Here is a 7,779-nt window from a genome sequence, read left to right as displayed (position 1 = left end):
TCCTTTCTTTATCCCTTTCTCCTTCCTTCCCTCCTTTTCTTTATTTCACAAAGACAAAGAAAAACTACAGGTTTGTAAAAGTTAAGAAAGGAACAGGGGGTTATATAAGAAAATAGAGAGAAGGAAGGAAGTAAGAAAAAAAGGAGGAAGAGAAAGAGAAAAGGAAGAAAGAAAAAATGAAAAAGGAAAGACTATTGAAGGAAGGGCAGAGTATCAGTCCCCACTCTAGTCTGGAGTAAAGTAACAGGACAAGTTCAAATGTTGAGAAATATTTTATCAACCACATTAAACAATAGAAATTTCCTAGCCTACTAATCCTGCAAAATTATGGGTAAAGTGCATTTCCACTCATATATCTCTGCCTACCTCTTTGTAATCAACTATATAAAAGTGTACTTCATCCTTGTCCTTTGATACCTTATTTACTTCTATTGTTACCATCATCATTCTTATTCCTAAAAAACATGTCCAAAAATGCGCTATCCTTGAGAGTGAAAATTATCATTTATAGCACAGCTTTAAGTTCCCACAACAAAGTCACATCCTGGTCCATGAAAGACCTCTTTCTGTCAAGAAATATTTCTGCAATATTTATATAGAAAATATTGGCTTAACAAGCTCAGCTATGAGCTTCCTCTTAAGTGTTAGAAAGAATGTCTCATCACGTCCATGTCCAACACCCCTTCCATGGGAAACTCACCTCTAGCAGTCATAGAGAAAGAGAGCTCTAAGGAAAGGGCATTTTATACCACCACTGCTTAGGGCCTTGGAGGGCATATATGAAATCACAGCCAACCTAAATCCCTCTTATAAATTGAGACTAATACCTCAGAGTCTCCTGGGGGAAGATCTCACTTTTGCACCAGAAATAGAGGCTGTGACGTGGAGGTAGACAGCCCTCAAAAACCTTCTTTCGTACACATATAATCAACCATATAGTGAATGGGAAGTCAGAAACACAGAACTAATGCTACCAAAACATAATTAATATGAGGTGAACAAAATCTTTTCTTGGGTAAATTTCATATCTTGTGAGAGCAGATTTAGAATCGTGTACTTCCAATTCCCACATCTATCTCTCAGCACCCATCAAAAATTTATTGATATATCATGATAATTAAGTAAGGCAAAATCTTCCATACCTTCTTGATACAATGTTCATCTCACTGTCCATCAATTTCAGTTAATAGAAATTAATTGAGAAAATCACAAAAATAAAATAACCCCAATACTATGTGTAGAGATACATAATGTACAGGGACTGAAGAAAGGAAAAGTGAAATGTCACCCAAAATATGTGCCAAGTAATAGATCAAAATATATGCCTAAGCATAACAAGTAAAAATATATGGAAATTATATTCTTTAATTACACAAAGAAAGCAATATCAAATTAGAGAAAGAGAGATAAAAAGAATTGGAATCAGAGAGCCTGGGGTAATAAAATTAATGTGAAGTCTCATCTATATCACAGATAATCAATATAGCTTTAAAAGAACCAATTACTAGACATTTGAAAAATTCATCATACAATGACGTGTGATTAAATATCAGAATATACATTTAGAAGATTTCAGAAGAGAGTATCTCTGGAGAGTTGAACAGGAGAGTGGATTGGGTGGGATAGGGAGGCATGACGCCCACTGAACCCCTTCAACATATTATTGGCAATTATCATGCAGTGATCCTGCTCTTAAGTATGAACATGTAAAGCTTTCTGAGGTATTTAAGCCATTTTCTCTCATTATCAATTAAGCCATGAAGCAAACACAGTTTGTTTTATTTTCCACAAAAACATCTTTATAGTTCAAATCTCTAGTACACTCACATAATGGAAATTTAAGCTCCCATTTCACATTCCCTCCCATTCCCTAGTATTTTACCTAAACTCTCCTGTAATGCTGCACTTTGGGGACATGCTTCCACCAATTCATTCTTTTCAATCCCTGGTCCTTTTAACTTGTTGATTCTAGAGGTCTAATTCCCATCCGAATGATCCCCTCCATGTGTCTTCCCTCTATTCTTCCAAACACGATCAGATGCTGACGTGTTTTCTATGCTACTTTGAGGTCCCAGGACACGAGGGGAGTGTAATTCAAATATTTCAGACAGACATTCACCAATTCTACACTCTTTTGCAACACTGTGAAACAGGAATCTCTGTTGTTGCTGCTTTAGTTGTCCCAGGCTAAATACCGGTAATCATTCTGTAAATCTGTTTTAGACCCACTATTTCTACAAGTGAGCCTGCATTTCTCAGACTTAATAGGAAGGAAGATGTGATTTCCTTCCTTCCTAAAAGTTTAAAAAAAAAAAAACTATATTTGAAAAATTATCCCATCGCAGTTCCTGGAATGAAGGACAATGCATAGAGTACATTTTTCTCAAGCAGATTACATTGCCAACTATATTTTCTACATGTTCTCTCCAAATCTCCTTTCACACCACACCAGCCTGTCCTTGGGTACCACTCAGTTGCATCAAGTTTGTCAGTAACATTTAACTTATATCAGAGAAAAACTTAAACACGTTTTCTTATGTCAGGATTTCAAAAATCTTGATATCCTATAATTTTTTCTGTTTTTTATTTTTAGTCTTCCCCCGAGATATGAATTGCAAAATGCCCCAATATAAAGGAAAAGAATAAGGACCCAGAATAATATTTAAAAAGTGGCTTGCTTAATATCAGGTATCTTCATGTTACTTTTCTTCTAAGTGTTAAAACAAAAGGTATATTCCTCAGAATGCTGGCTCAAGTTGATTGGGCCTTTTCTGATAGGTCACTGTTAATGTCATGTTTGGGGGGAATCCCTGTTTCTTAGCGTTTCCCTTTCATTACATGGCATTAGCACAAGTGACAGCATTCATTTTGGTTTAGTGCAGGAGCTCAGGCCAAAACAATTGTCCTGACGTAAATTTTATTTAACACATGCTTTTTATGCTTTTATCTCACACTATAGATGTCACTTTACCACTTTCCAGAGTGCCCTTCCATACAGCGAGGTAAACTTTCTCTTCTTTTTTCTGGGAGAAATATATTGCCAATTAATTGACTTTGAACTCACAACCAAACGCGCTATAATTCATTTCTGGCTAAGCTACCTAACAAAGTTAGTTTCTGCAGAAGACACATGATGAGTATTTTGCAGTTAGGAACCATATGATACCATTTCAGCATTATTCTTGGGGGCCATTTAAAATATTGGGATCATTAAGGAAAAGGAACAAAAAAATGAGAAAAATGTAGCAATAAGTAGACTGCAAAAAAGACAATTGTTTACATCATAAAAGCTGAAGTAGAAGTCAGAGTCTTTTACCTTGTTCAACTTCACCCAAAACATATAGAGCAGTCGAATCAAACCGTTGGCAGCTTTTGCATGTCTACAAATGCTGTGAACTGTCAGTATTGATCGGGAGTTACAAATACACTTTAGGGCAAGTATTTTATATAGAATCTTGAAGTCATGAGACTTAACTGCATTTATATATGTAACTGATGCGGATTTAAACTTACAGCATACGTAAATAACCTGATAAGTATAACAGTAAGTTTATAATATCCCATGTTTGAAAGTTAACAAAGTTGATGAGATTGACACAAAAGTGTTTAAGACATTGTTTAACAATCTAAAATGAATTAGTAATAGGTGTAAAACATAGCTGAGAGAATTGCATGTTGAAAGTCCAATTTTCTATATTAAAGTTTAGATACAATTCAATTTTCATTAAGATCCTATTTTAATTTTATTTTACGTAATTAAATATATTTTTTGTTAAATTTATTTTGATGCAATATGGAAGCAATTAGGTAAATATTACAACCCAAAATTTGGATTATGGCATAAAATTGTAAAGTAGATGATTTAAATATTCAAAATAAATTTTAAAAGTATAAAATGAACTCAATATCAAAGTGACATGAATGGTGATCGTAATTTTTAAATATGTTCCTATACACATATTTAAAATAATACTGGTAACATATTTTTAAATACAAAGTGTTGAGATGCCATATTTCTTTTTTGATACCTACATATGATATTTTTAACAACCAAAAACAATTCTGAGATTCAAGCAATCCTGCTGAGAGGTACCCCCCAGAGACAGTTGAGCAAGCCTCAGTGCCTGCACCCTCCTGGAATGTCCTCCTATTAAGATATTAGCTGGGCTCAATTGTTTGATCCCCCATGGCTTCTTTCCTTGACACCACAGGGAAGCCATCCCACTCACTGCTCTTGGGAGACTTAGACATGTCTATAACTGAGTTCCTTTGGAAAAGCCATGAGTCATGAGAGAAATGAAGGCTCCCTCCATGGGGAAGGGTATTTGAGTGGTTCAGAAAATATCATAATATTTTACAAGGCAAGTCATCCTCAGTGACACAGACCCCCTAGTTGGGTAAGGCAGTGCACAGCTGTTCTTACTATGCCATGACAAAGTGGAGATTGGTCAGATGGAGGGTTTAGGACTCTAAAAACAGACTAAAGTGTCTTAAAAACAGTCTTCTGTAAGATTTCTTGAGTCAAGTGATGTCACTTAGGATTGTGGCCCCTGAAAAGACCACATTCATTGCACAAGTAATGACATCTGTACTATGCTCTGGGTTGAGACTAGGCTGCAACTCTCCTTAAGAACAAATTTGTACTTGGGATTATCTGCTTCGTTTAGGGCATCAGATGAAGGTTTATGAAGAAAAGGTTGAAAGTGTTGATGGATTGGCCCTAAATTTTGAGAAAAATTTGGAAAGCTGTGATATTAGTGCAAACTTCATGCTGCTTGAAGCAGTCTGGAATAGATGTCATTTTAAAATTATAAACTTTGTAATTATACTTGGATTCAAATTCTAGCTCCCTAAATTCATACTACAATACCTTTAGGCTAACTGTTACAATTGCACATTCTTAATTTTTTTTATTGTCTGTGTTATAGGTATCATTACATAACCCAAACCTTCTTAGGATAAAATGGGATAATGCTAGAAATACCTTTTACTCCATTATCTAGTTTGATGAGGAACAAAATCCTGACATAATTATATTTTGCTAAAAACTGACTCTTGGGTACATTTCAAAATTTGATGATCAGGAAACAGTGTTTTAGATCAGTGTAGTGTAGTGTTGATGCTAATAGATGTATAATGATTTAAGTCTACAATATTGGTCAGGATATTGCATGATGGTGGCTGATTCGTATGGGCAAATTGATAAAAAAAATTTTAAATAATTACTTTTACATCATACAAAACAGGATGCCATATACTTTTGCTCAGAGACTCCCAAATGCAACATTTCTCTTGAAAAGCTAAAGTTATAAAGGTAACAATTTAGGATTCTTAACATTTGGAGTACATTTTCAGGAAACAAAATTAAAATACATGGAATATGCACTTAATAATACTAGTGATGATACTTAATGTTAGAGAGGCTATTGTCAATACATTCTGTCAGTTAATACTGCAACATAGAAAACACGCAGCAGGAAGATGCCTTTCAAAGTATAACAAATGAATACAAACTTAACAAACTTGCCTCTGACCATGCTGTTCCTTATTTGTAGCTTAGAAATCTAAACCCATTTTTACAACCCCATGGTCAAGCTGTTTTTGTCTTACAGATGAAGTAAGAAAGTAACTTTGAGTTTTACTTTGAATTTTCCCTAATGGAATTGTAACTTTTTAAAACTTAAAACATACTGGAGGGAAAATATAAACTATAAAAAGAAATTTCAACATTTCTCTCTATTTCTTTTAGAAAAAAGAAATAATTGCATAGCTTCATAAACTAACAATGTGAAATTCTGTTAGAACGTATGCTTTCTTTTATTTTTCCTAAATTCTGTTGTAACGTTACATTGGGTTACTAGATTTGTTTATTTAAATTATGTTTACTTTGAGATATATTGAACACCTATCTTGCACCTTATAGCAAAAATCATTTTAATTGCAATTAAGTGAACATTTTATTAAAGAAAATCATTTTGAGTATGTGAATTTTGCTGTCCTTTTCTACTTATAAAAATTATATTTTTGCTTAGATATCTGTCTTTAGAACTCCATCTCCATATAATTAGACATAAAAATTCCTGCAGTTTACTACATATACTAAACAGCAAAGAGAAAACTGGACACAGGGATAAAGTTAGAATGGTTTTGCCATTGAATCTTTCTTCATTATGTTGTTGTGGTAGGGCATGAAAAAAAAAAAGTTAACCCATGCTTAGAGAAAAGAAAGATTTTTGAATGTAAAATGCCATTTTAAAACACGAAAATATAATTCTTAGAGCATTAATAGAGAACATTATTACATATAGATTAACACATGAGTCCTATCAGAGCAACTGAAAATATATATAAACATTCCCGATGAAGAAAGAACTCTGAGTTTAGTTTCTTTGAAGAATGGGGTTGGTGATAATATGTGGCACTGACAGTGAGAGAGTCACATACTCAATGTAGGCTAAAAATTAATTTCATTAAATTAAAGAAATAATATGAAAAGTTGATCTTTACTTTATATGCTTTGCCTTAAGTGTTATTAAATTTGAGATGTACTTAAAATGAGACACCATGTCTAAGATAAGAAAACCATTAGCCAGAATGCTGCTGGATGTGCCTTTTACATAAACAATCATGGAACATTTGTTATGTTCATTTTCCCCTCTTTAAGAGATAAAAAGAACTTCCTTAAGTTCTTCACAGAACCATATTTAGATATTCCTTGGAAATAAGTTTTTCAGAGAACCATATTTAGATATTCCTTGTGCTACCCTCTTTTAATTCCTTTTAGGAAGTTTTCTTGAAATCTCTAGCCCTTGATGCTTGATGAAACTATAATCTATCTTTCCTTTTTCTGAATCCTGTTGATTTCTTCTCTGATCCCGTCAGTCATGCCACAAAACTGTAAAGTCATTTTCGTAATTTCAGGCAGTGAACGTGCTACCAGAAAATCACTTCTCAACCTCCTGAGAAGTCAACTTTGTGTTTTATTTTGTAGTGTTTTCCTGTGCATATCAGGCTTTGCAAATAGCAAATTCAGGAAGCATAATCAAAAAACTGCTTTGATCACCTAAATGTCCTTTATAAGCCTACATGAAATATGTAGAATAACACCTGTAAATTCCAGTCAAGTAATTTATTTTGACAATATGTATTTAATGAAATTATCTGGGATTCATCTACTTTTGCAAGCATCAAACCCCAAATGATGGGTGCATATTGGTTTTCATTAAAAAAAAAAAAAATACCTGCAGAGAGGAAGAAGCAGCCTACATAGATAGAAGAGTGGCAAAATGTAGAAATGAATTAAACACACACACATAAAAATAATAATTTAATATAAAGTTTTACATTAAATTCTGTACATTTAAGCTTCTCTTATAAACGAGATGTTCGTTCTTTCAACACTATTCTTTTCTGCTGCTTTCACTTCATTTTTCTCCAGAAAGGGAGGCAGGATTGCAATGGGGGCACTTGATGCTGACAGGAGTTTATGAAAAATAAAAAAAAACCAAAAACATAAAAATGGCTCTAAAATGACATAGAAGGACTATATCTTTTTAAAGAGTTCCCCAATACCTTCAGTGATGTCTTCAGAGAAATCAGATACATTTAAGTTTGCAAAGGAAAATTGTACCAGGATCGTTGTCATTTTACATTTGAATTGGCTTCTTTTTGTGGAGAAATTTAAGGCAGTTTAAGTCAGCTAATTGTGCTCTGCTGGCATACTACCCTATCTCCCACTACAGAGGAAGGGAGCTTCGCCTCATCTCCATAGTGAAAAAC

Source organism: Otolemur garnettii, unplaced genomic scaffold, assembly GCF_000181295.1.
Source record: "Otolemur garnettii isolate 467f Iridium unplaced genomic scaffold, OtoGar3 scaffold00001, whole genome shotgun sequence".
In the NCBI taxonomy this organism is placed as follows: domain Eukaryota; kingdom Metazoa; phylum Chordata; class Mammalia; order Primates; family Galagidae; genus Otolemur; species Otolemur garnettii.
The sequence above is the reverse complement of the archived record's forward strand: the minus strand, read 5'-3'. Positions refer to the sequence as shown.